This window comes from Lycium ferocissimum, chromosome 1, assembly GCF_029784015.1.
Source record: "Lycium ferocissimum isolate CSIRO_LF1 chromosome 1, AGI_CSIRO_Lferr_CH_V1, whole genome shotgun sequence".
NCBI classification, from domain to species: domain Eukaryota; kingdom Viridiplantae; phylum Streptophyta; class Magnoliopsida; order Solanales; family Solanaceae; genus Lycium; species Lycium ferocissimum.
Window position 1 is genome coordinate 51,336,915 of NC_081342.1, and position 27,172 is coordinate 51,364,086.

Below are 27,172 nucleotides of genomic sequence, written 5' to 3' on the forward strand. Positions count from 1 at the left end.
CTTAAGGCGGATGTCATGCATACTTAGCTTTTAAAAAAAAGCATTTTCATACATACATATATAATATAAGTGTTAGTGTTGCGGAACGCGTAACCTGATCCATATATCATATCATCCCGCGTCCGGGGCATCCCGCGTCCGGGGTAACATCATAACGTACCCACTGCAATGGTGTGCACATCTACGTGTCGTACCCGGCCGACTATAGCGTGGCTCGGTGTGAGAAAATAGCTACATATACATAAAGCATGCATGACAGCCCAAATAAAACATTACAACTCTATTGGAGTGACGTAAGGTCGGTAAACCTCTCCTTTTCCATTATGGAAGCATCATCATCTCTATATCTCACCTTGAAGGAATAACTACCATAAGATGAGATCAACAACAATGAACAAGATCAATAATCATATGAGAAAGATCATCAGTCAAAAGACAATTATCAACAATATCATATGAACCTCAAGAATCATAAGCTTTAGCATTTCTGGGAATGGAGTCATTGTAGAGGACATTTGTAAATATGTTCGTATCGAAGTGATCATGCCATAAGAAGAAAAGGGTCAGCCTTAACATACCTTTTCGTCTCTTTAACTACTTAATGTTCTCCTCCCAAGCTCGCAGATCTACATTCAAGAGGCGTTATGCTAGGGTTAAGTCTTGAAAACACTCATAAGTTCAAACTACAGTAATTAGCAAGCTAGCGGAATTTGGGCAGAACTTCCCCTAGTTTATCGACTTTCACCAAATTCCAAAACAACTCCTAACAACATTAAAAATACCAAAAATACCATATTCAAGGAATTTATATTCAAATTCATCCTAAATTAGTCCAAAATCCCCTTTCAAGTTCAACTCATAGCCATCAATTTCAATTCAATACTTTGTGACTTCTCTACTATGATTCTTTCCTCTCCAAGACTTGCTAAAACTCTCAATCAACTCAATCATATAAATAATATGAAGAACATACCTTTTAGCAGAATAACTTCACCTCACTCAACTCCCTCCAAGATCAAGTTCATCACAACATTGAGTAGAAGCAAGGATGGTCACCTTCCATGGATTATCTTGGTGGTTTTGATGTTTGATCTTCTCTTTTAGTGGTGTGGAAGGTTTTGGAATGTTGGAGAACCTTTAAGAACTCTCTAATAATGTGGGGAAATAAGGGTGGGAGGTGAATATGAAAAATGGCATCTCTGGGACATTAAAAAGGGTTGAAAACCGCCCCACCGCTCCGTGTTGCGGGGAGTATGCGGCACCACAAACTTGATATACGGCCGCATACTCCCTCCACAACATAGGGGTGGTGTTGGGAAGTGAGTCCAGCCAAAATGGCAAGTTTGTGGCCCGTTTGCTGCACAGCGAACTTATTTTGCGGCCGCATACTGGTCCACAAACTCCAATTTTCACAAAAATGCATTCTTTTCGATTCGTTTGACCTCCAATCCTTATGAAACCTTCTTCGCACTTGTATAAAACTTCATTAACCATCTAAGGAGCCCTATAACTCCCTCTCAACGTAATGCTAAGCAATATATTATTCTAATGACACGAAATCTTTCCAAATCATGACACAAATCCTAATCTTCAACGAACTTACTGCCGCCGATTCATTTAACTCCGAAACCTTATGGTACATACTTAAAATTATTGGATACCCTCCTTAACCTTGTAAGGGCTTCATGTCCACTTTGAGCTTATGTTAATTTACTTATAATGCAAACAACGCGAAATTTTCCAAGGTGTAACACCACCATTGCTAATCCCTTACTCCAAATCAATAACGTTACTAGTCCTCGACGAATCACCTCTTACCTCAATTATCGAATCTGAACATCTCTAACCACTCACACGACTATCCCTTTTTATTCAATCACATAAGCCGAGTAATAACACCATTAGTAGCAGGATCTAGTCAAATTTACACAATGAAAGTCCAACAGTAGGTGTAACACCTGATCAACCCTCTTGAGTACTAAACCCTAAAACTGGCCCGACACTGATAATCGTTCCATTCATCAACCACTGACCTCTATCCGCCCATGAAACAATTGAACATACCAACTCATCCATAAACTCTGAAGTCCACTCTACACTGTACCATCGCAACCAAGCTCTCACATCACTAATTCTTGCTTCGACGATTTCCTTTCTGCCCTTAACCTCGAAGACACCAATCAACCTCATCGGTCACACCCATTACTGTACATCATGATATAATTTCCCCATAATCCAAACACGACTCAGGTACCCATATGTCATTTCAAATCACGTTTATCACTATCAACCAAAAAACACTCAAATCCACTCGATCCTCTAAACTAATCATCTATCCAAGCCAAACGAACCACAAAATGATATCAATATTTCTCCTCAAATCTAATTGAAACAACCAGTAACTCCTCAAGTCATTAACTCATCGCATACACCCAAAAGTGTGTCAATTTGTTAATTTTTTCTTTCACCTTAGCACAACTATATGCATATTCAGCATAAATTCATCAGCCTGAATATCCTTGATCAATTCATAGAGACGAGCATCTCCTACCAGTAAACCATTATCCCTAATAAAGTCCAACCATCCTTTGCTTAAAAACATCTGCATTTTCCTCCTAACATAATGAATATTCCACTTATTTCCATCAGAATCTAGACAATTAATTCTTAATTCTTTGGTATATTCTGCCAATTATCACGAGTTGTCAAGTTGAGATACAAAGCAGTTTACAGAGGAAAAAATGGCACATTAAGTTTACTGTATAGGTACAAAGGCTCACCAGAATACTCTTCCGTACTATGTTATATTTTTCAGGAATCTGCTAGAAGTAAGGATTTTTTTATGTGAACATTACGCAGCCCGGCTTACTTCTGAAGCCCTCGGTTGTCTTCCCCCCCCCCCCCCTCCCCCCCCCCCCTTTTTTTTTTTTTTTTTTTTTGATCATACCTTCCACGCCCTGCAGATTTCTCCAATTCCGGGCCAGTGAATGATTTCCTTGTATCTGCAATTTATCATATTAGCTCTCAGTATGATGCAGATGAATTCTTGAGCCTACAATGTTTTGTTGGAAAACAAACTAGCCGGTCTTGCATCTGAAATCTTTGTATATTTACTTTCATTGAAATGAAGTATATCATTTGTAATTCCCTCTTGTGCATTATTTGGATAGTCATAGCTCGAGTTGCCACAGCAGAATGTATAGGAGTTTGCCGAACTAATTTGCCGCCGAGTGGCTTACTTAAACTGCTATTGCCCGATACGTTTAAATTCTTCGCATTTAGTACCCCTCCCTCATCATGTAATTTGTTTGTTCTGCTTCTTGTTTCATATCAATGCAAAACCTTAATCCTTCTAGGTGCAATTTTACATCTTTTGGCTCCATTCGGAAGTTCAATTAGCTGAACTCTCTGGTCCTTGCGCACTTTCCAAGGGACCCAGAATTTCAATAGACTTCTCGCCATTCTTATCACCAACAATTAGTTCCTTTCCGTGAGAAAGATCCTAACAAACGCCACGTAATTTAGCATTACCATGAGTGCTCTAAATCGATAATCAATCTCATTAGCGGCAAGGTCAAATGTGTGGACATTGAAACATGAGTTGTGTCCATATTTGAAGAGTAAAAAGCACCACTAGCCGATAGAATGATGTTCCTCGAATTCTTGCCAACCATCATGAAGCCATATCATTTTACCAGTCTTCTTCACACGCACACACCAGAAATCACCGGTGGGAACAATGAGCTTGACAGTATCAAGGAGTTCATCTTCATGTTTCTGGACAAATATGTCTGGCATCCGCTGCACACAAAAATAACAGACATAGATTTTTATAACGGAAAAGGGCCAAAATTACCCTTGAACTTTGAAAAATAGTTCGTTAAATACATTCGTTATCTTTGAAAAAGATTATCTTGCTTACATTTATCTTGTAAATTCGATTATCATGCAATACAGCTTTGCCACGTGGCATCATCCTAGCCCTTCAAAATTATTTTACCCTCAAATAATTTTTTACTCACTAAAATAACTCAATCGTTGAATTTTTTTTTAAAAAATAATACGGATAATTTTTCCAAAAAAAATATAAAAATAATTCCGTATTATTTTTCTTTGAAAAAAAAAAATTCGGTCGGATTGAGTTATTTTAGTGAGTAAAAAATTATTTGAGGGTAAAATAATTTTGAAGGGTTAGGATGATGCCACGTGGCAACATTAGACAGAAGAAGATAATTGACTTACAAGATAACTGAAGTAAGATAATTGGCCAAAGATAATCTAAGGCATATGGACTTTATTTTTCAAAGTTCAGGGGTAATTTTGGCCCTTTTCCGTTTTTATAATCAAAATATGGTCAGAAAGAAATAAATTTACCATTTATGGCATAAATGGTAGTGTAGCAATTACAATATTAATTAGAAAAATACAACATAAAACTCGTACATCAGAAGTTTATCAATTTCAAACGGAGTGCTTATGTGCCAGCGAGCAGAAAAGCCAACTTAACAAATACGCAGGAGTCAGGAGACTAGAAGACGATGGCTGACAATCCCAAGAATGTAACAAGTATCAACAGTGTAATGAAAATCCAAAATAATAACGATTTGCAATAGATTTTGAAGTATCAATGTCTAAAATGATGCCACAAGTATAAACTACCCTAGTTTCTGCTTTTTTATCAACCACAGCCCACAGGATATCCATTCTTTGCTTTGTTAAAAAGGTAGAAGTACAGAATTCAAAGTAAGTTAAGGAAGGGTTGCACAACTTCTCGAAGAAGCCCTGACAATGTCACTTGCGCATTACATTCTGTTTATCACAGGAATGACATTGTGTACATAAAATATTCATCATTCCAGAATAACGTTACAGCGAGAATCATAAATAAAGGATGACAACAATGATACAAAGAGGTTAGTGCACACACTCATTATGGTACCTGATTCTCCAGGGCCAGGGCTTTATCCTGTGTACATATATATCCTCATCAGCTTGTCTTTTTAGGCACAAAAATTACAAAATGTCCATCAATCCCATGCTCTACGTTGTCACAGACCTAGCACTAATCTGTCTACGACCATGTGAATAAATAAGGAGAAACAACAGGAAAAAGACGAATCAAGAAACATCTCTAAGATGGGGAGCCAACTAAAATCTTAGATTTCAGACATAAATCCCCTACTCGTTCCCGAACTTTACCTTCATTTGCACTAACGAATTAAGCAAAAAGGGATTCACCAACTGAACATCATCAGTTCCCACTTAAGTACAGAACATCAATTCAAGAACCAGAAGATACACACATTTTATCCTATATGACATTGTCAAAGCAAACGCCACCTTAGTCCTCCTAATACTCCATATTGCATTATTGAGTTCAAAAGGTACATTGTAATAGCTTTGACTCACCATAAGGGGCAGCATAAACATCACGCAGCCCATGAATTTTCTTATGTTGGATCATTGCTTCACTTATGTACATAAATTGAAAAATATTCTGCTACTTCTAATTATGTAGAATTACAAAGGTCTCTTATGCGCACCCACTGGCTTCTGACTTTTAATTTAGGATCCACCTCTGAGAACGGGCAAATCCAACATTCGAGTTACGGGGTTAGCAGTACCCAGTAACTTTGGCTTATATCCTATATTTTTATCTAAAAATTCATTTAATATGGATAAATAATCTATCATAAACCCAGTAAGTAAAATAAATTGTGGTCCAAACCCATAAACTAAAAATCCTGGCTCGGCCGCTGCCTTTGAGAATCACCAACTTACAGGTGGAGTACATAGTTTCGCTTTCACACCACCTAAAAGGTTCACACAAAACCTAAACTAGACATCAAGATTCTAAGCTAACCATATTGTCGCCATTTTGTATGTTATAACGCCTTTTCTTTGTTTCTTAAAAAGGAAAAGGAAACCACAAACTAACTACTCCCTCCGCCCCATGTTAGTTGACCACATTACTAAAAATATCCGTTCTAAAATACTTATTCATTTACAAACCAAGATTGAATTAATTAAAGTTTTTCTATTTTGATCTTAACATTAATTGTTTTTTAAAGTAACTCATATTGATTAGAGTATAATTTACCAGAGAGAGAAAAAGGCAATGTTGTAAAAGTATTCTTATTCCTTAAAGGGCATGTAAAGTGAAAAGTGAATTAGTAATATGGGACGGAGGGAGTAAAAGATAAAGACAAAAGCTCTTAAAAATAAGCTCACCTCCCCAACAGTCCCTACACTTACTTGGAAAGTTACTCCTGAAATCAAAATTAAAAGAAATCAAGCCCTTTACTATTTTTTTTTTTTAAATAATAAAATTGATGAAGGCTGGGCTCTTTTTATAGGGATGAGTACACAAGGGTTAATGGCCGAAAATCACTCCTCCATAATTTGCATTGAATGTGTAATAAATTTTATTTAATCATAGAGGAGTAACAGCCAGCACGGTACCCGGAATAGATAGATAACGGTCGACGTCGTTGTTAATATTTTCCTTAACGGTAATTCTTTTTCCTGTCACGCATCTCCGTGGTGACATGAATCCCGATCCTATCTTGATTGAACTGTAACTTTTTCGACCTGTCACGTGTCATCAGCTAGAACATCACGTGTCATGACAATTTTTGCCATATACAAATTGCATGGACAAATACCAATCTTCATCCGCTAACTTTCTTCATATATTAGTAACAAAAAAAGAACACCAAAAAATTAAGTCAAGGAAATAGTTCGCAGTTAGGTCTTATTTGAATTATTTAGTTGCAAAATACTTTTGATTAGAAAGTAAATATTACTCCCTCCATCTCAATTTATGTGATATAGTTTGATTAGGCACGAAGTTTAAGAAAGAAAGGAAGACTTTTGATTGTGGTCTAAAACAAGTCATAGATATTTGTGTGGCTGTAAATCATTTCATTAAGGGTAAAATGAGAAGTTTTAAGTTAAATTATTTCTAAATATAGAAGTGTATCATTCTTTTTTAGACTGACTAAAAAGGAAAGTATATCACATAAATTGGGACAGAGAGAGTACATAATAAAAGCACTATCAACATCATATATTAAAACTTATTGACGGCCAACAAATGCTAATAATTTTGTTTAAGAAAGTTGTACATATAACGACCATTAGGTCGTTTTGGTAGTCTTACTTATTTTGCCCTAAAAGACCCTTCCCTTAGCCTTAGTTTTGTGTTTTTGATGTGCGGGGATGGGTGACATAGTTATCGAGGTAATCGGATTAGAATCGAAGTGAGAAACCTAAGTTTTGAATCCTTAAGTTTGATTTTGGGTAACTCTTTGACCAATAGTTGACTTTTGGGTAAACGTGTCCAGAATCAAATTCTAATAGTTTTGTTAGGTCCGGAACGTGATTTTTGACTTAGTAGGATAGTTGGTTCGGGTCCCGAGGCGTTCGGGTGTGATTTGGGTCTTTGGTTGGAAAGTTGGAATTTTAATATTTTTGAGTTGACCATAGTCAACCCCGGGTCAAGATGACCTCTTTGGAGAATTCCGAGTGCGCGAGCAAGTTCGTCGTGTATTTTATTACTTAAATGCATGTTTGGTTTGTGTTCGGGGGATTCCAATTGAGTTTCGGGTGTCAATACTAGATTCGGAAATTTTGGTGCTCAGTTGCTGGTTTCCTTCTTCGCATTCATGAAGGAGGGACCGTGTTCACGAGAGGTGACCTGGGTAGTAAACGCAAACGCTAGCCCTCTGCCGCGTTCGCGAAAGGGAAATAGGGGGCTGGGCAGGGTCGAGCCTGGTTATCACGTTCGTGAGCCTCGTCTCGTGTTTGCGATAGTTAGGCAAGGTCAGGGCCGCGTTCGCGAGGCCTACCTCGCATTCGTGAAGAAGGAAGAGGCGAGAATAGTTATTTAATTTCCAACTTCGAAACAAAACCCCATTTTCACATAACTCAAGTTCTAGAGCTCGGTTTTGAGAGAAACCAAGTGCTAAGTTCAAGATTCATTGTTGGCGTAAGATTCTAATCTTTTTTTTTTGGTTAAACATGTATAATATTGAATACTAGAGAATTACAAATGGCATAGTGGTTACATGCTCACTGTCAGTGAGTACAAATAGGGGGCCAAACATAGCTAGACTATTACACAAGGACGGGGATACTAACTTAGTACAAACTTTGCCTTCTTTATCGGCTTCCAAAAGGTTTGTTATATTATGTTATCTTTGTACGACCTATTTCCTATCCTATGCATAACCAATTTTCGCCTAAGGATGAAACACTTTAATGTACTTCTTCCATGCTAGCGTCTTTGCAGAATAATAAATTGCAGGTAAGTAAAGGACACATGATATTTACGTGGAAACCACCGGCTCAAAAGGTGATAATAACCATGACGTACAGACTTGTAGGATTTCCCCAACAACTTCACTACAACAAGAGCCAACTGCGAGCTACAAATTACAACCTCTGTAATCTAACCCCTACAACAGCCTTGCTACCCAACCTCTGACTTGCAAGCTATCTCCAATTAGTAAACTTCCTACTTGGAGTTACAATTGTTTGTATCTACTTTAATACTTCTTAATAAGCTGATAAAGATAAAACTAGATAAACCAACCTAATACAAGATATCTAGACTTGTGAACTGGAGAACATTATATAGTAAAACAATTCCTTCAATCCTTCTTCTTGCACTAGGGACGCAACCCCTGATTCTTGAATATATCTTCTTTGCTCAATATTCTGAATTATCTTTTTGTGGGTGCGCAAACTTCTTCTTGGAAAGACCTGGGTATTTATAACATTATGCTTTGCAGGTCGGTGAGCAAAAAACCCTTTCCTAGTCGGTCAATGACACACACGTAGGGTTTGTGTAGTACTTGGATTCTTGCCTTGTTGAGTCTGCTTCTAATAGGTGTAGAAGGCTTACTAATCCCTACAAATATGGCAAGGAATCTTTCATACTTGACCGCCAAGTTCTTTCCATTATTCTGCAAATCCTAGTTACTATAAGACTTGCCCTGGAAAATGTTTACGAACCTGTTTCATCCACATGGTTCGTCTGCCTCTGATTTATCTACATTGTTGAGCTAGAATATGTTTATATACCTGTTCCACCAATCTCTTTCATTCTGCATCTACCTTTGAACTGCTTTTGAGATATTGTTTTCTTCTTTTTCATTCAGATTTATTCCTTGCCTGAATAAATCATGTCTTCAACCTTGACTCACTCTTTGTCTTCTGATTTTATTCTTGCTTTGTGAAGGAACATGTTTGCATACTTGTTCTACTTCTCATGGAACTGCTTCTTCACTGAGTCATTTCACCTCTTCTCCTTATCTTCCTTTTGCCGCCTTGTTCAGTTGTTCTATTCATATTATACATTGAACATCTCTGTAGGCTGAGTCACTTCTTCTTCTGTGCTTTTCTGCTTGTCTGTATCTGATAGAACATGTCTGTGAACCTGATTCATATGCATTACTTGCAACTCTTCTTTTGCGATAGATTAGGTTTTTGGACTTGTCCACTATGCGCTGCATCCTTGCTTATTCAGACATTGCACTTGTGTTTGGAACTTCTGCTTCCTTCATCCAGATATCTAGCTCTGTTAAATCATTCTTGGGCATTCTCATATGTATCTAGACCTGGTTTGTCTTCTTCATGGTACCAATCAATGTGATCTTTTGTCAATCATAGTTTTCCCCTTTATCAATCATCAAAACTCATATATGCATTAGTCTAGCTAATGCTAACAAATTCCCCCTTTTTTATGATGACCAACTCTATGTCTATTTGTGCTCATATACCATGTCTCAACTTGTTCCAAACACTTACAGCTTCGACTTGAACTTAAGAATTATCATGTTAGCATATAAGTCATAAAGCTTGTTAGCACAGTTTAATCTTTCCCCTTTTGGCATCATTAAAAAGTTAATCCTAGATTAGGGATAGTAATTTTTTTAACAATATTCAACTCATGGCCACTGGGGCTATCGCATATACACAGGTAAGAACATTTACTTGTTTAAGTCAAGAAAACATTCATGTCGAACAAATTTAGGCACAAATTAGTAGGCTATGCAATAGATTTTTATTGATGTCAACATATTAGTAGGGGGGATAAGAAAATAGAAAGTTCATCTCTTGCATTCATCTTGGATTTTTTTTTTTTGCCAGTGAGTCTGCCAACTTTTTTCCTTCGCGAAAGCTATGCTGTATCACTGGATTCCCAACCTCCTCAAAATTAACCTGCATAGACCAACAATGCCAGAGTAAGTAGAGTGTGATTTGTTTAAGAGTTGGATTACCTCTATTGAGTCTGTTTCCACCTCAAGTGGAGTGAAGGTCTTGTTAAGGGCCAATTCAAGTCTCTGTAAAAGAACTTGCAGTTTAGTCATAGTAAGACTAATATTATGTGTTTTTTATAGTAGCCGAGAATCCATTCACCAGTAGTGTTTCAGAATAGCCCACCAATTCCCCCTTGATTTTTTTGGGAGGATAAGACACCATTAATATTAATTTTATAGTGGCCCTAGGGAGGGGGAGACCAGCTGATTTTAACCTCTTTCTTCACAATAGCGTAGTGAGAATTAGTAGAGGTGAGTGTTTAAATTCAGAAGCTTTCATGAGAATCTGGTGGGTATTAATGATGGAGTTATCATTTTTAAAGCTCTATGGTTACGATTTAACCAAATATACCAAACTGCAAAGGGATAAAAAACAGGCCAGGTTAGTTGGTTGTGATACAAAGGAATGTTGAAGTGGTGTAGGTTATGTAACCAATGGGTTGGCGTGTTAAGAATGTTATTCATACTAAGGCCGAAGCCTAGCCAAAATTTCCTGGCTATGTAACGGTCAAACAAGATATGAGTGATAGTTTCTTCCATACTACTAAAGGTAACACATATAGCGTCTAAGGTGATTCCAAGATGGGGAAGGTAAAACTTTGTAGGGAGTTTATTGTGAGACCATAACCAAAGAAATAATCTAATTTTTGGAGGAGTGTGAAGTGACCAGACCCAATCGAAGGAGTATTCATCAGTAACATCATCAGTTTGGAGAAGTTTCAAAGCAGAACTAGTTGAAAAGAGGCCATTGGCATTTAGAGACCAAAAAGGAGTATCTGTCCCATTGTTGTTTAAGGAAACAAGGGATGCTTTATTAATTATATCCTCTGGTAGAGTGAAGGAGAGCATACTCCACTCTCATCTTTCCCCATTCCAAAGGGGACCATGAATAATGCTTCAAAGAAGAGGTGATTTAGGTATCCAACTATGATCGCATAAGCTAATGGTGGTACCTATCCCTAAACCAAGTCATGCTTTAGAACAAACTTTACTACCCTTGAGAATACTTTGCCATATGAAGGAGGTGGAAGAGGCTGAAGTACTCATTCCATATTTATTTATAAGGGCTTTGGCCCAAAGAGTATTGTGATTAGTATATAGTCTCCATGACATACTAGCAAGAAGGGAGAGATTTTTATTATAGGCTTTGCAAAGGTTCAGTATTCCTTTGTCTTCGGTCTTAGTAATGGTATCCCACTTAATATGGTGAAGTTTCCTTTTTTGGGGAGTAGTTCCCCATAGAAAGTCTCTCTGGATCTTATCAATGGAACTACAAGTTTTTTTGGTAAGGAAAAATATTGCATAGCATGTGCTGGGATAGCACTAAGAGTGGATTCGATGAGGGTAATTCTCCCAGCAGGACTGAGAAAGTTAATCTTCGAATATGAGAGCCTTTTTCTCATGTTATCTAAAATGAATTGGAAATCAAATGGTTTTGGATTATTTTTTAATATTGGAAAGCCGAGGTATCTATCAGCTTGGGAAATGTTGAGAAGCTGTTTGACCAGATTTTGGGCGTTGCTTGGACAACCTTTAGAAAATATATCTTTGGATTTAAAGGGTTAAGTTTTTGACTAGATAAGTCACAGAAAGTAGTAAGAACATAATGAATGGTGTGAATGGGTTTGGGGTTTGCTCTTGCCACCAGTGTCAAATCGTCAGCAAAAAATAAGTGGGAGAAACAAGGTCCCTGCCTAGACAAGTAAATTGGGTCCCACTTGAGAGTATCTACTTGGTAAGAGATTTATGTTGAAAGAAGTTCCATAAACAAAATGAATATGTAAGGTGACACAGGATCGCCTTATTGAATTCCTTTAGAAGGAGAAAAGTATGTGGTTTTGGTGCAGTTGATGAGGATGGCAATATTGGTTGAACTGATACAATTCATGATCAGGGTTGTAATTTTAGGTGGAAATTTAAAGAAGAGTAAGTGCGGCAGACAAATGATCATTCAATACGGTCGAAAGTTTTTTCAAGATCGATTTTGAGAATAAGATTGCCTACACAACTTTTCCTTTTCATGGTATGCTGGAAAATTTCTTGGACCAGAATGGCATTGTCACTAGCTCTTCTTCCCTTTAAGAAGCTAGATTGTTGAGGACCAATAAGATTATGTAGAAAAGGCTTGATTCGGTTGGCTATTATTTTAGTGATAACCTTGTAAATGGTATTACATAACCCTATTGGCCTAAAGTTCTTAAGGTGGTTAGCATTTTTGAACTTTGTAATTAAGTAGAGGAGAGTGTTATTTAACTGTGTGGGAATTTGTTGAGACTCAAAGACCTCATGGCAAAAATGCAGTACAGATTGTCCCACTATGTTCCAGTGCTTTTGGTAAAAATATGGGTGGATGCCATTTGGCCCAGGGGCCTTAAAAGGTTTGAAAAAGAAGACAACTTGTATAACTTCTTGATCTAGTAAAGGTTTGTCCATAGATGAGAGATCCAATTGGTGGAAACTAGTGGGAGAATTCCTAATGTTGGAAAGTTGGGATGAATGGTGTTCAACGGAGAAAAGGTGTTGGAAGTAAGATAAATCATGGTCCTTAATTTGGTTAGGGTTGGTGATCCAATTATCATACTCATCTTTGAAAAAACATATACGATTTTTTCTTCACCTATTAATGACAGACAAGTGAAAAAATCTAGTGTTCGCATCACCCTCATTAAGCCATTTAATACGTGATCTAATTTTCAAAAATATTCTTAAATCTTTAGAATATTATTATAATCTAAAATGAGGTTATGCTCTAGATTTTGGAGAAAATCACTATAGGAGTGGGCTGGGGATTTCTGGATACCATCTAGCCTAGCTAAAATCTTCCTTTTTTGCTGAAAAATATTACCAAAGGTGTGATGACTCCAAATAGTAGCCTTCTCTATAAAATATTTGGTTGCTTCGCTAAGTGATTTGTCTGCCCAACTCTCTTGCACAATAGTCTTGAACTCAGGGTGACTAAACCAAAAGCTTTCTACTTTAAAAGATTTGGGGGTTGAAATAGAAAGTCGATCGGTAAGTTGTATGTGCATGGGATAGTGGTCAGAATGAGTTTTAGGCAAGTGAATAATAGAAGCATTCGGGTAAAATTGAACGTTTATCATTTGGAAAGCAACGATCAAGTCTCTCCAAAATTGGGACTTTATGTTTTTTCTATGGTTAGACAACATAAATCTATTACCCTTAAAACCTAGGTAAATTAATTTACATTGATCTATGCATGACCTAAATCTAGAACTCCGAGCATTATTAATATTTCTACCATCCCATTTGTCATGTTGAGTAAGAATTTCATTAAAATCCCCAATGACAAACCACAAATCATTGAGACACTGTGCAAGGGTTTCAAGGCTGTTCCACAGCATATTTCTCTTAAAAGCTTTGGTACTTGCATATATAACACTAAGAAACCAAGGTTTATGATTGGGGAGTACTTATATCATGACATAAATTTCTTGGTCAGATTGTTTGAGACCAGTAACAGTGACCATATCAGTGTTCCAAAGCAAGATAATTCCTCCAGACATGCCTTGAGCCGGAACTTCTAAAAAGTTATCAAAGTCAAATTCAGTTTTCAAAGCTTCATGGCTATGTATCCTAGTTTCTAGAAAGGCAACCATGCATGGCCTATGATTATGAATCAGTTCTCTAAAATTCTGTTTAAAGGTCAGATTATTCCCACCCCTAATGTCCAAACAATAAACCTAGTGGGGTTCATCATTGGGGTATATGTGAATTGAGGGTTCAATGTCACTGAGCTGTCCTTCGGGGTGAAGGGGCTCGGTCTTAAGGCCGGAGTCAATACTACTGCATGTTTTGCCAAATCCACATTCACTATCGAACGGAGCTAGAAGGATAATTTTATCAGAGCAACTGGATAAATGTGAATGTATTTCTTGTCCTCTAGTTCTGGAAAGATCATTAGGGCTGCTTATCTTAGAGTTGAGATTTTGGTGAATGAGCCTCTTGGGACTTCCTCTATTTCCTTTAGGTCCTCTGCTGGTTCTAGTGGTGGTGGTAAGTCCATAGGAAGTTCTATTAGGACTGGTGGTGGTAAAACCGATATTATGGGTGCTACTCTAGGAATTGGGGGTAGAGGAGGTGGTGGAGGCATTTGCATCGGTATTTGGGAAATAACTCCATGAACTAGTAGTGGTGGTATTTGGATTTGTATCGGTGGTGCATGTGGGGAAATCGGTATTGGCTGCTAATGAAAGAAAAGAGGGTCGGCATGGATTACCTCTTATGGAGTATAGAAAGAAAGTTGAAGAATTGGGTTCATGTTCATCACCCGATACTTGTACCGAGCACCCATTATCCCGTATCATACTTTTACTACTAAGTGGGCCACATGGATTACACCGTTATTTCTTTACATAGCATTATCATTCATAACATTATTATAAACCTGTACTAATAAACTTTACTAATTTAATATACATCGACGGGGACAAGCAAGCTACAAAATCTCTAACTGTACATATCTGTCTACGAGCCTCTAAACAAAATACATATGATAACAAGAAGGGCCGGATGTTTAAGGTGCTCGAATATGTACACAAATACAGTGCAAAAAACTGAGGCTCCGGAACAACTGGAGCGCTGCCAATGTATCGCCGATAAAACTCCTAGGAACCGAGCCTGTCTGCCTGCTCACCTGCGTGGCATGAAACGCAGCGTCCGCAAGAAGGGACGTCAGTACGAGTAATGTACCGAGTATATAAGGCACGAATAATAACATACGAAAAATATAGAACATGGATAAAGACATAAAAGAAATATAGAACATATCACGAGGTAGAAAAATAACCTGTGCAATTAAGTGCCCTTTGGCGGATACCATGCATGCTTAGCGCTGCGGAACGTGCAGCCCGATCCATATGTACATATACTATAACATGTTGCTGCGGAACGTGCAGCCCGATCCGTATACATGTACTTTACTTTGCTTTTCTTTGAAAACACTTCTTTTCATACATATATATATATATATATATATATATATATATATATATATATATATATATATATATATATATATATATACTGAAAATAGCCATATCATATTGCCGAGGCGTCGGCTCCGATCCATTTAACCACATATCCCGCGTCCATCCCGCGTCCGGGACGAAATCATGTATCATATTCCAACTGATCAGGTGGCTATGCGTCTATAGCGCCTTCCCTCTTTCCCAACTTTCCCCATATACATATACTTATACTTATAACATATTACAGCATACATGAGAGCCCAAAGAAAATAGGTCCATATCGGAGTGACATAAGGTCGGTAGCCTCCGATTACATTATGGAATAACTCTAGCTGCTTTGTCTCACCTTGAAGGAACTAGTAATATAAGGCGAGACCATAACGAAGGGTAGTAATAAGAGGGAACATACAAGAAGATCACAACCTCATAAGGCGTCAACTTATGTTATTGCGCTTTAGAAAGTAGAGTCATGTTCAAGGAAACAAGGTTTAGGATTAGGAACTAACTCTATATTCTCATATTCATATTGAGTCCATGGCTCGAGATTTTCAACTATGAAACCATATCCATCATAATCATCATGGAAATACATTCATTAGGATAACTACAACACTTATAAAGGTTCTAGTGTACTCCGCTTTCATTTAACAAATTATAGATGTTAGATGCAATTGTTTCAATAAGATATGAAAACTTAATTCAATTCTATTGAATGAAAAAGGGTCAATTTCAATTTCGGATTTCTAGGAATAGGATCGTCCCCGAGGCTCGTATTCAACCCTATTATGTCTAAGACATGCCAAAGAAGGAAGGGTAAAGCCTTACATACCTTTTCCGCTTCTTACACTTCTCCAAATTCAAGCTCCAAATTCGCCAAAATCTACAATTTGGTCACATTCGCCAAACATTAATTAGAGCATTTAGAAGTCAAATCTTGAAGTGACACTTGTCTACCGAAATTTCGGCAGACTTCCCCTATAAATACACCATCTCCAAAACTTCAATTTAGCAAATTTTAATCAACGACAATCCGGGAATTCAACCCGGCCAATCTATCAACAACAATGCTAGCAATCATACTAACAATTTCAATAATCAACCAAAGATACATTCTAACAATTCAATCAACATACTACTTCCTTCAAGACTTTCCAACTCCAATAAGAACAATAACAACCTCATAATTTATATTCCAACAACATCATACTAACAACATTACCTTCCATGCATACAAGAACATTATATTTAATTTACATAAACTTCTACAAGTCTTCCACTACTACCATTTCACTAAGATCATTGAGCTATTATTAGCAATATAGAGTCCACATAACAACAACCAATACACTAAATAAAATTGACTCATTTTCCTCCACACCACACTACACATCCACATCATACACACAACAACCAAATATTACACTTCCATTATCAACATAATTAAAATAACAACCAAACACTACACACACACATATAGGCATGCACGGCCACACCCCTATGTTCTTGTTCTTCATGAATTTCACTCATTTTCCACACTACAACATGCACAACATCCATAACATATAAAAAGAATTAAACCTTACCTTTTCCTTCAATTCTTCACTTGGCTAGAGATTTCAACTTGTATGAACATGTGTTTTCTTGCTCCAATGAACACTCCACCTTGCTAGGAACCCTTCAATTGGTAGGAAATAATTTTTGAAGAAAATTTTTCCCAAGGTTGTTGTTGAAGTAGCTATGGCCGAATGGCCTATGGATTTTCTCCTTCTTTTTTTGTTCTACAAGTCTTGAAATTTCTAGAAAGAAATGTGAATAAGATGACTATTAAGTCATCTTTTAAACCATTCATTTAATTCCCATATGGGCTTGGCCCATCAAGAAGGAGGGGATGACCAACATGGCCCAAATCACACAAGCCCTTCTTCTTTTTTTGTTCTACAATTCATGAAAAATTATTCTCCAAATTCCAAATTTACCCCTAGCATTCCTCCATGTTTCCATAAGTCATATTGCAAATTTACCTTTTTACCCCTAGCCTTTCTTAATATTTCCGCTTCTAAATTCTTCATAAGCAACTCATATGCCAAACAAAATAAAATATGGCCTTGCTTGTTATCTTCCCGCGATTATCTTGAATTATCCGAACGCACAAAAATGCGGGATATAACATCCTCCCCCCCTTTAGAACATTCGTCCTCGAATGTTCAATTAGTGTCGTGATGTATTATGATACTTCGGGGAGGTCTCCTTTGTAGCTATCTCACACGTCGCTTAATATATCCATTTTAGAAGCTTAGATCGCCCGGAGGCCGTAGGTCACTTGACTTAGCTCCGAGCTCTGGTTCTGAGTTAGTAAGTCCCCCTCCTTAGAATTTGAATCGTCATAGTTCGTTCTAGGTCTAACATGTTCTCTCCCCCTTTATTAAAAGGGTCTATGTACACCTATGCTCTTTAAATAATCATCGCCTTCCGCGATCTTCTATATATCACAACATTATTTCAAGAATCCTACAATCACAAATGATATGTTACAAAGATATGTATTTATTACTATTATTTTACCTACAAACATTTCCAAACGCTGTTGAGATTTTCACTAATCCTAATACTGAATCATGATTTTCCTCTCTTTCACTAATCCAGTCCATTTTAGCCTATATGACCTCTATAAGGTATCTAACCGCTCCACATATTCTAATTCCCTTTTGGTTGACCTAAATTTCACATTCGTCTCTAGATCATTTATGAAATTTTCAGCGTACTTCCCAGAGGGGTCACCCATCCTGAAATTGCTCTCACCCTAGCACGCTTAACCTCGAAACTCTAATGCATTTTAGGGTCTTAATGCTAGTATTTTGCCTTCACTCTTCCGAACTACCTTTATCACGTTATCTGGGGCGAATTGGGGTCTTGACAATTTTCGAACCGCTCTCGTAACGCATTTTTCTCTTTTAATTACCATTTTAGCCTTTGTAATCACTAATATTCACCTTTTACCTATGTGCACGGCTACTTTCCGTCCTAAATTTCCAAATTCCTAATACATTTGGTAACACAAGGGACAAGGTATGATAAGATAGAATCCAGATTAATTAACACACACACGTATCATAGAAAATGCCGAAAGTGTACCTGGGGCCGCGTCGCGGAAGGTTCGTGATCCCGCCGCCCCCGTCAATGCATATATGCGGTGGGGAGGACCGGGCCGAACCGGATGCCCCTCCTCTCCCTCGACCGCGGCCCGCCGGAGCCCGGGAAGCTCGTCCGGAGGGCGCACGGTCGATGATGAACCGATTGCCGATCCGGCGGGCCGGGTTTGGTCTCCTCATTATTCGTGGGCAATCACGCATCAAATGGCCAACCCGCCCACAAGTATAACATGCACCCGTGCCTGCGCGACACTCTCCAGAGTGTGGCCTACCACACCGAGGACACCGTGGCGGGGGTGGCATCATCCTGCCAGAATCAGCCCTATACTGGGACCCTGAAGCTCTGGCACCTTGATCTGGTCCTGAATAAGTAGAACGGTCAAATCCCCTATCTACAAATCGAGGAGGTGCACTGGCCGCTGATTGGCCTGAATACCCGGATTGCTCTTGTGCCTGTCCCCCTCTATACTCGCTTCTAGTCCTGAAAAATCTGCCCCTTTTTCTGGAACCTCTGTCTGAATAGCGCTCCTCTTGCCGCAACTGGTGTTGTTCCTCCAGGCTTTGGGCATGGGCCTGGATACGGGCAATAGTCATTCCATCCTGGAGCGAAGCTGTCAGACACTCCTTAATTAAATGTGGCCCCAACCCACTCACAAACCGGTGTACGTGGTCTCCCATATCAGCTATCATGGCTGGGGCATACCTGGCTAACGAGTTAAAGCGAAGACTATATTCCCTGACGCTCATATTTCCCTGTTTAAGATTCAAAAACTTATCAGCTCGAGCTCGTCGAACCTCCGGCGGTAGGAAATGTCGTAAAAATGCCTCAGTGAACTCCTGCCAAACCGGGGGAGGTGCATTTGCTCCCCTCGAAGCTACCCAGCTATTATACCACAGAACCGCCACATCCCGTAACCTGTATGAAGCCAATTCCACCGACTCTGTATCCGAAGCATGTATGATCCTCAGTGTCCTCAGCATCTCGTCTATGAAATTCTGCGGGTCTTCCTCCGATTTCGATCCATAAAACTCGGGAGGCTTCAGAGCGATAAAATCGCGAGCCCTCGCACTCACCGCCCTGTCTCCCTGACCTTCATCTTGCCGCTGAGCTTGTGCGGCAACTAGCTGGGTCAGCAACTGGATAGCCTCTGCCATCTGCTGGCCCGCAACTGCTGGCGGTGGAACTGGTGGTGCTGGGGCTGGAGCTGGAACTCCTCTCTGCTCTGCTGACACGGGGGGAGCATGAAAAGTCTGGGAAGGAGCCTCGTTATGAGACTCGCCTTCTTCTACTTCCGCTGGTGGCTCCCGTTCAATTCTTTTCCCCGCCACCGTCTTGCCCTTCTGGCCGCTATAGCTTTCCTCTTCACCGGCATTACTGAAACCATAACACAGGATTAGGAAAGAACATGGAAACATAGGTAACATAGCTCTATCGCACGATCTAGAGTACAAAGAAGGTCGTATTTCCTAAATGCCCGGACCTCCCGTTTATAAGCGTGGCGCGCTACACACCCATAAACAACTCCACTCTGCCGACACGGCTCGTAGACAAACCCCTAGGACCGCCGCCCTCTGATACCACTTCTTAATGTCACGACCCAACTAGGGGCCGCGACGGGTACCCGATACTTGTACCGAGCACCCATTATCCCGTATCATACTTTTACTACTAAGTGGGCCACATGGATTACACCGTTATTTCTTTACATAGCATTATCATTCATAACATTATTATAAACCTGTACTAATAAACTTTACTAATTTAATATACATCGACGGGGACAAGCAAGCTACAAAATCTCTAACTGCACATATCCGTCACACGAGCCTCTAAACAAAATACATATGATAACAAGAAGGGCCGGATGCCGCCGTGCTCGAATATGTACACAAATACGGTGCAAAAACCGAGGCTCCGAACAACCGGAGCGCCGCCAAAGTATCACCGATAAAACTCCTAGAACCGAGCCTCGTCCGCCACATCGCTCACCGCGTGGCATGAAACGCAGCGTCCGCAAGAAGGGACGTCAGTACGAGTAATGTACCGAGTATATAAGGCACGAATAATAACATACGAAAATATAGAACATGGATAAAGACATAAAAGAAATATAAACATATCACGAGGTAGAAAAATAACTGTTAAGCAACCATAAGTGCCCTTTGGCGGATACCATGTACATGCTTATAACATGCGGAACGTGCACCCGATCCATATGTACGTGTACTTTACTTTATTTTCTATAAAACATATATTCATATATATATATATATATATATATATATATATATATATATATGAAAATAACCATATCATATTGCCGAGGCGTCGGCTCCGATCCATTTAACCACATATCCCGCGCGTCCGGACGAAATCATGTATCATATTCCAACCGATCGTGTGGCTATGCGTCTATAGCGCCTTCCCTCTTTCCCAACTTTCCCCATATACATATACTTATACTTATAACATATTACAGCATACATGAGAGCCCAAAGAAAATAGGTCCATATCGGAGTGACATAAGGTCGGTAGCCTCCGATTACATTATGGAATAACTCTAGCCGCTTTGTCTCACCTTGAAGGAACTAGTAATATAAGGCGAGACCATAACGAAGGGTAGTAATAAGAGGGAACATACAAGAAGATCACAACCTCATAAGGCGTCAACTTATGTTATTGCAGTCTTTAGAAAGTAGAGTCATGTTCAAGGAAACAAGGTTTAGGATTAGGAACTAACTCTATATTCTCATATTCATATTGAGTCCATGGCTCGAGATTTTCAACTATGAAACCATATCCATCATAATCATCATGGAAATACATTCATTAGGATAACTACAACACTTATAAAGGTTCTAGTGTACTCCGCTTTCATTTAACAAATTATAGATGTTAGATGCAATTGTTTCAATAAGATATGAAAACTTAATTCAATTCTATTGAATGAAAAAGGGTCAATTTCAATTTCGGATTTCTAGGAATAGGATCGTCCCCGAGGCTCGTATTCAACCCTATTATGTCTAAGACATGCCAAAGAAGGAAGGGTAAAGCCTTACATACCTTTTCCGCTTCTTACACTTCTCCAAATTCAAGCTCCAAATTCGCCAAAATCTACAATTTGGTCACATTCGCCAAACATTAATTAGAGCATTTAGAAGTCAAATCTTGAAGTGACACTTGTCTACCGAAATTTCGGCAGCACTTCCCCTATAAATACACCATCTCCAAAACTTCAATTTAGCAAATTTTAATCAACGACAATCCGGGAATTCAACCCGGCCAATCTATCAACAACAATGCTAGCAATCATACTAACAATTTCAATAATCAACCAAAGATACATTCTAACAATTCAATCAACATACTACTTCCTTCAAGACTTTCCAACTCCAATAAGAACAATAACAACCTCATAATTTATATTCCAACAACACCATACTAACAACATTACCTTCCATGCATACAAGAACATTATATTTAATTTACATAAACTTCTACAACAAGCCTCCACTACTACATTTCACTAAGATCATTGAGCTATTATTAGCAATATAGAGTCCACATAACAACAACCAATACACTAAATAAAATTGACTCATTTTCACAACCACAACAACCACAACACTCACGGCCATATTAGATAAAATTATTCAACTTCCATTATCAACATATCATCCGCACACAACCAAACACTAGATAAAATAATTAAGGCATGATTCCTACACACATATAGGCATGCATATGTTCTTGTTCTTCATGAATTTCACTCATTTTTTACACTACAACATGCACAAATCATCCATAACATATAAAAAAGAATTAAACCTTACCTTTTTCTTCAATTCTTCACTTGGCTAGAGATTTCAACTTGTATGAACATGTGTTTTCTTGCTCCAATGAACACTCCACCTTGCTAGGAACCCTTCAATTGGTAGGAAATAATTTTTTTGAAGAAAATTTTTCCCAAGGTTGTTGTTGAAGTAGCTATGGCCGAATGGCCTATGGATTTTCTCCTTCTTTTTTTTGTTCTTACAAGTCTTGAAATTTCTAGAAAGAAATGTGAATAAGATGACTATTAAGTCATCTTTTAAACCATTCATTTAATTCCCATATGGGCTTGGCCCATCAAGAAGGAGGGGACGACCAACATGGCCCAAATCACACAAGCCCCCTTTTTTTTTTTTTGTTCTACAATTCATGAAAAATTATTCTCCAAATTCCAAATTTACCCCTAGCATTCCTCCATGTTTCCATAAGTCATATTGCAAATTTACCTTTTTACCCTAGCCTTTCTTAATATTTCCGCTTCTAAATTCTTCATAAGCAACTCATATGCCAAACAAAATAAAATATGGCCTTGCTTGTTATCTTCCCGCGATTATCTTGAATTATCCGGCCACTTGGCCAAGGTCAATGTCCATTTGTCCAGAACTGTTTGCCATTTGTGAATTTTGTTTGGGGAGCAAGTTAAAATTTTTATCCACGTTGGCCCTAAGAGTGGATGAGCTGTTAGGGTTTATAGAAATAAAATTAACAGACTGGAGGGAGTTGGGCATGTTTAGTACACGTGGAATTATTTCAGGTGAGGGTTCCCTTGACTGCAATGAAGGGGTGAAAGAGTGAGAAAAGGGTTACTTGGTATGTGTGTACTTTTGGGATTTGTCAGTAGGGAGAGGCGGCTCTAAGCTGCTAGTTGTATCTTTTGAAAGAATAGAAAATTTATTGGGAGAGGTGATAGTAGTATCTTCTCCTTTCCTCTTCTTATTTTTTTCTAGTTGGGTACTCATGTTAGATTTTAGGAGATTGACGGGAGGATCTCGTCTAATGGACCGGTTAAATTTAGTCTTAGGAGTATTTTTAGTTGAGAAGAATAAGTAGAGGAAGAAGATGAAGGGACAGATAGAAAGGATAATTTTGGGTTGATAAGAACTTACCTGAATCGGCGGTAAAATTTTTTACATTGAAACCTGTGTTGTTGTGAGCTTGACTGTACGAATCACCTTTATTTTGAGCCTTGTCTTAAGAATTGTTATGCTTTTGTGGGCTTTTGTTCTGTCCACGAGTGGTGGGTGATCCTTTTCTTCGATTAGTAAAGGGCACTGTTTGCCATTTAAGAAATGAGTTTTCTTGAAATTGGAGGTTGATCCATGTTTAGTTTTAAGTGATTTTCTGGGTTTAGCTTGTTTGGACTATGGGTAAGTCAAGTTTAAGTTCAATTTTCAGTTTTGCCCTTGGGGATCGGGTTTGGTTATTTTTAGTCATTTTTGAGTTTCGATTATAAGTATAACAATATGGGTATTGTAGGATTTGTGTGACCTCGTAGAACACTATTTTGAGATTGTTGAACTCGGGTTCTTGATAAATTATCGTTTTGACCCTTCGGGTTTGGGGATGAGAGTTTGGGTTGACTTTTCGACCTGAAATTCTTCTATAGTAATATGGGTATCCTTAGAATCACGTTTTAATGTAAAATTCGTATCTTGATAGACTTTTCTCATTCGGAGGCACTTTGAAAAGGGAAGGCTCAAGTTTAGAGTGTTCGTGGCACCCACTCGGCCTTGAGGTAGGTTACGGTTTACTCTTTTAGACTCCGATTGGAGGGCGTATATAGCCTATAGATCTTGATGGGGTATTGGGCGTGCGAAGGGGATCCCACCTTAGTGGTTGTGATGAACACTTAGGTGGGTACCGGTGTATCTGTTTGGGAAATTATTGCATGATTAGGATATTGTGTCGGGGATTGTATGTTAGGCCTACGGGAATTGGTTTTGGTGATAAATCCACTTACGTTAGTATGGCTGTTTCTTAATTGGGCTATGATATCCATCTTTGACCGATTCGTGGTACATTATCGACTCTTTTGGCGTTCATCACACCATATCTCATTTATAGTATGAAAGTGGCATCAATCTTGACCTTGAGGTGATATTATGTGATCCATGATGTGTACATATTCATCCCTTACTTCAGTCTCTGTTGATACTTGATATCTTGTATTTCGTACTTATCCATGCATGCATACATTTATACATTCATTCTGATAAGGCATTTATGAGATATGAGATGGTCCATCGAGATCAAAAAACGGGTAAGATTGATGTGATTAAGCCCAAAAATGTTTCTGGGTATGATGATATGAGTTGCGCGGAGATGATATAACATGATATGATATTATTGATATGGTTCTCACCCAGTCCGAGGTTACATGCCGGATGTTGTTGAGAGGTATATGGACCTCGTGAGTCCCCCATGGGTCATGACCAGACGGAATGACTACTATGCCTGTGTACCACGCATGAGATTTGGCCAGTGCATTTGCATACATGCATTCATTCATTTGACTCATTGCATTCTCATATGATTATTAGTTACCATCTCTTGGGTGGAACATGACTAAAGTCAAAAGAGATTTATAGATGTTGGCTGTGTGGTTCTATTTGTATGTTCTGCTTCAATATTTATATGTTGTATGCGTTATTCCTTCGTTGTCGGCCTATGATACCTACCGAATAATAGTGGTTTTGTACTCATATACACTTGCTGCACTGTTTTCTGGTGCAGATACAGACCCGTGCTCCAGTTCTATCCCACCAGGTTGATTTCGAGGCTATCATTTCTAGATTCTAGGGTGAGCACAGATAGACCTACAGCCCTGGATTCTTATCTAGTGTTATTCTATTCTTTCCTTTTGAGACAACTTTCTATTTCTGTATTGACTAAGATTTGTATTCCATTTAGAAGCTCTTGTACGAATTCGACTAGGTTTTGGGGTTGTATTTGACTAAGTTATATTCCGCACTTACTTAAATTTATGTTAAGGCCGTTTGTATAAGGTCGATGGTGCGAATGATTCTCTTACACCTACTTAATGGTATTAAGCGGACTTTGTCAAATATAGTAACCCAACTAGATTGGGGTCGAATCCTATAGGGAATAGGGTGTGAAAAGGTTACTAAGGTAGTTGAGTACTTACCTGTGGTCTAATTTCGTATTTTGTAATTGATTGGAATAAAGAAACCAAGGTTGTGTCCCCTTTTAGATGAAGCGTAATGCTACGGATGTCGATATGATATAACTTTAATAGATTGTTGTGATAATGCACTTAACCTCTAATTGACTCCCTAATATTTCTCAATAGTTAGAAAGTATGCCTCTTTATGATTTTTCCAAATATAAAAGAGTTGATATAAAGAATGGTTAATATGTGCCAAGTAAATTCCTCTTATTCCTAAGTGAATTTATTAAATGAGGGTTAACGCCTCGAGTTCTTGTTACTTATTCTTACCAAACCCTAACTTATTTTCCCAAATAAAGTAAGGTTTATGGCTTAAGTTAATGTTTGCAACCGTTAGCAAACATTGAAGAATAAAGAAGAAGTAAACCCTAACAACCCATTATGCATATACCAATCACAAACATCCAATCACATAACACCCATCATTGAGTTTAAAACCTTAGTATTAAATTTAGCTACTCATAATATTTAATGCAAAACAAGGTATTAAATAAGTCATTAATGCTTACTATTGAGTAATGAAGATGAAAGTTTGTAATCTTGTCCTCAAAAGCTTAAAAAACTATAAAGGATTCAATGCTAAAGAATTAAAGTCTCAAAATATGTGATAATTGACCCACAAAACCCTAAACAACTATATATAAAGGTCCAAAATGCAGAAAATACAATCTGATAAAATTGCCCCTGATGGACAAAGTACATCAGACCGTCAGTACGATCAGGTACAATAATTGTACGAGTACTTCCTTCAGATCGCTAGGTCAAAACGTACGAGATGACATACGTCCCATACAATAAAGTACGGGTCGTATAATTTGGTCTTCAATTTCCCTTCAATGATTTCTTCATACAAGTACGGGTTGAAGTGTGTCCTGTACATGAAAGTACGGGCCGTACCTGGTGCTCGTATCTCAACTCCTCAACTTTAACCCTCACTGTTTTTTGCCATATCAGGTCCGACTTCAGGTATGGCCCGTACAATTAAGTACGGTCCGTACATCTTCAAAATCAGGAATTCCGGTTGATTTTCCTTGTTTCTTGCCCTTTTTGTCATCAAACACCTGAAACACAACCAAACACATCAAAACAACACAAACTAATTAAAATTTATCGTCAAAAGGCATCAAATGTGTCGTAATTCCACGACACATCAACACTCCCAACTTAAAGTCTTTGGTTTTCCTCAAGCAAGTAAAACGACTCACAGTGCTAAACTAATGCTCATATATCACAAAGTAAGAATATCTATAATGGTTTTGGTTTCGAACTACAGGCATGCATGTATCTCACAGATAACCACCTCACTTTTTATAATCACAGATGTAGCACAGAACTCAGATTTGCTATGACTCACAATGACACTTCAATCTATGACATCACATTATTAGAAATATCAATGCACGTATAAATGTCGCTTCGGGTGGTCACTCCCTTTTACACATTCAACCCTTATGCCCTCACACAAACCAGAGAATGTCCCGAACACACATGCATAAGAAGAACAGGGACAGAGACAAAGAAGAAGAGAAAACACTCACACTCACACTCACAAAGAAATTCATGCACTACAAATGCAAATATCATATGCTTGCCCTTATTTTTAATGTTGTCAACTTCAGAATATTTGGTTGCGATCACACTAGGACTTTTTTTTTCTGCTTGTACTGTAGGCTTAGGGGCGGGTAGGATAA